Here is a 2,764-nt window from a genome sequence, read left to right as displayed (position 1 = left end):
TCTGATCCACGAGTCGGAATGAAAGGCAAACGGTTGCTTCGGAACGACCCTTTGGTGTTCCAAGCGTGTGAGTTAGATTTACCTTGCAAGGTTAAATTCGATTCAGAATCGTCCGCTTCTCACGATGATTGAGACTGCTTCATCCCTTTGTCACATTGAGTAATAAGAGCATTCATATTATGATATTCAAAAGTGATGAATGATCAAAGATTATACCATGCTTGTATAGATTTAGATGCTTACCTAGATTGGATATTCAACTAGAACTTCAAAGCTAAAAGATGAAAATAAGAATCTACTCTTAGTTGCTTTCCGCTGAAAATTTATCCCACGACCATTACCAGATTTCATGAGTCTAGTTATATGGCTATGTATACCATCACCGGGTAAGCCTTGCTGAGTATTAGAATACTCAGCCTTGCTGTGCAACTTTTGTTTAGGTAATGCTCCAGCTGATCCAGCTCTGCCGGTACCGTGGCCCTACCCTCTAGCTGATGGTTGGTCCGTGGAGTGGGACCCGTCCCCGGCCAACCCGGACACTTCCGAGTGATGTCATGCAAGGGCAAGCATGACATCCATACTGGCGACGTGTATTATACCGTACTTTAATATCACTGTTTGTTCTAAAACTTATGCCGGTTTGTAATAATTCCTCGGTTGGGAAGATTATGTTACTTTTAAACACTCATGTAATATAACTGCCTGTGATGTAAAATATGATGGCCTTTGTATCTCTGGACTCGCCTTCGTGCGGGGTACCTTGTTATGATCCTGTTTTCGATGGTTTATCAGGACGTTACCCGACAGGCCAAAGGATTATACCGTTTGAAGCACGCCGGAGCCCGCTAAAGTGGACTCGCGTACTTGAACCGGTGTAATTCAGGTTGGTTCTGCCACAATATTAAATAAAAAGTTATCAACTATAAAATTTTAGATCTCGTCATTCTATACAATTTTGATATAAAGTTTGACTTCATCCGAGATCATATGAAAAAGTTATAATTTTTTGGTGTGGAACTATTTTAGGGACGAGACATGCCATCACCTGCCCCTAAAAATGCATATTTAGGGATGGATGACGTCATCACCCGCGTCTAGAAATGCCACCATTTTTAGAGGCGGGTGATGGCGATGGCCATTTGCAGGAGTGGATAATGGCGCGCGCCCTACAAATGCTTTTCTAGAGGTAGGACGGATGCTACAGTAACCGTGCTCTATTTGTAGGAGTAGGTTACTTTTTGACCCGTCTTTAGAAGAAAAATAGAGCATTCCTACTAATCGTTTTTTAGTAGTGGCAGTAGCTAAGAGTCCTCATCACTCCTTTTAGTACCAATAAAAAATTAAGTATCTGTAACTTTTACTTGTGTTTATCGGTAGATAATCTGTTTCAGCAACAAGTTAGAGACATCAATGGGAGGAGCAGAGGTCTTGGCACAGGCATGGAAAGAATGGTGTCTCCAAGCTCTGGTGCTTCTCAGCTTCACCCTCCAGGTCGTGCTCCTCGTCTTGGAGGAGTTCCGCCGGCACATGGACTCTGGTGCGCTAAGATTCTTCATTTGGTCCGCGTACATGATGGCTGACACGACAGCGATCCACGTGCTTGGCCACCTGTCCGTGACCACATGGTCGCCGGAGGACGAGGTGCTGGCGCTTTGGGCGCCATTCTTGATGCTGCACCTTGGCGGGCAGGATAAAATCACCGCTACGCCATTGAGGACAACCAGCTGTGACTGCGCCACCTGCGGACACTGGCCATCGTGCAGGTGGTTGCAGCCGCCGACGTCATCTATGGCCTATGGGACTGTCATCGTGGTCATTGGCAACAGCCGGCGACTATTGATCCTGTCGGTCATCGCCATCTTCATGTTCGTGATCGGTGTTGTCAAGTACGGGGAGAGAGTGTGGGCACTCAGGTGCGCTGGTAGCAGTCCAACTGGGAACTACCAGAGTGATATAGGGATCAGAAGATTTTCTCTAGGGGTTCCAGAGTCTTTCATAGGTCGCCTGGATCCAGCAGAAGCCTTCCTATTAAATGCTCACCTCCTTTTGGATTTTGCCAAGGACAGATTTAAGGGGCCGTTACCTTGTCTACTTTTGTGCGGCCCCAGCAGTCCAGGATCACAGATGCATGGGGAGGAGGAGCTGTACAAGGTGACCGAGATGCAGCTCTCGCTCCTGCACGACGTCTTCTACACCAGGGCTGAGGTTAAACACACTTGGTACGGCCTTTCCATCCGTGTGCTTTCATGGCTGGCCTCCGCCATCGCTTTCCTGCTGTTTAACAGACTACTATTAGACGATCATCATCATAACCTGAAAGGTTACTGCACAAGAGAAGTCACAGTCACCTATGTCCTCTTCGTTGGGGCTGTCGTCCTGGAGACTATGTCGCTTCTGAGGATCATGTTCTCGATCTGGACATGTGCTCTTCTGGTAAAGTATGGGTTGGAAGAAGGCACTGCGTGTAACCTTCTTGCCCATGTGCCCGTGTATCTCCGCCGGCTGGTCCGTGCAGCAGAGTGGAGGAGGAGGTGCAGCTGGTCGCGCTCCATGGGGCAGTTCAACCTGGTTCAGTTGCGCGTGCGCAGCAGGGCCAGCCGATGCAGCAAGATTGCTAGACGGATGGGAGTCGAGGACTGGTGGAACACGCTAGCTTACTCGGGCCCTTCCGTCCCCGTCTCAGCGTGCATCAAGCAGCTTCTGCTCAAGAGCTTGAAGGCGAGGCAATGGGGTCAGGAGGAGTTCGAAAGGAGAGGATTGTACG

At 48.4% G+C, this 2,764-nt stretch overlaps 1 pseudogene; it reads left to right on the top strand.

The window, feature by feature from the left end:
• The first annotated feature begins 1,410 nt into the window (after window positions 1-1,410).
• On the top strand, window positions 1,411-2,760 carry LOC112878691 (annotated as a pseudogene).
• The last annotated feature ends 4 nt before the right edge of the window (window positions 2,761-2,764 follow it).

The sequence above is a fragment of the Panicum hallii genome, unplaced genomic scaffold (assembly GCF_002211085.1).
Source record: "Panicum hallii strain FIL2 unplaced genomic scaffold, PHallii_v3.1 scaffold_405, whole genome shotgun sequence".
NCBI lineage: Eukaryota > Viridiplantae > Streptophyta > Magnoliopsida > Poales > Poaceae > Panicum > Panicum hallii.
Note: the sequence above shows the minus strand (reverse complement) of the source record. Positions and strands in the feature narration are given on the sequence as shown.